This window comes from Penaeus monodon, chromosome 30 (genome assembly GCF_015228065.2).
Source record: "Penaeus monodon isolate SGIC_2016 chromosome 30, NSTDA_Pmon_1, whole genome shotgun sequence".
In the NCBI taxonomy this organism is placed as follows: domain Eukaryota; kingdom Metazoa; phylum Arthropoda; class Malacostraca; order Decapoda; family Penaeidae; genus Penaeus; species Penaeus monodon.
The window spans coordinates 22010413-22010817 of record NC_051415.1 but is presented as its reverse complement, the minus strand read 5'-3'; the positions used below and the strand labels follow the sequence as shown (position 1 = coordinate 22010817).

Here is a 405-nt window from a genome sequence, read left to right as displayed (position 1 = left end):
AAATGTAAACTGTAAAATATTATTAATACCCTCACACACATGAAAAAAATGTATAAATAAAAATTTGCCTTGCTAATGTCATTAAAAGCTATTTATAAACAGCTTAGGATACGATATTAGAGCTCTTTAAGAGATTACCCAATAACATAATGCTGCAAAATTATTCTTTGGCCTTAAAATCTATGTTGAATTTCTATAGAAATCACAGACCATGCCTCAAAAAATCTGAGTATAACTGCCTCTTAATTGTTTTCTATCTTTGTATATTTGGGAACATAAACCTTATAGTAGCAATGATCATGTGGAAATATAATAATTTACATGAAATTCTGTCAGCAAGTAATCATCTTTCTTTCTTAGGCTATACAACTGGCTCAATAATAACCTTGAAACATTTAGGATACC

General features: G+C 28.6%; 1 protein-coding gene across 1 annotated transcript in view; it reads right to left on the bottom strand.

Moving 5' to 3' along the window:
• LOC119592628 (28S ribosomal protein S9, mitochondrial-like) overlaps positions 1-405 on the bottom strand; it is a gene marked incomplete at its 3' end in the record, with an annotated part of 6653 nt that overhangs the window by 1454 nt on the left and 4794 nt on the right.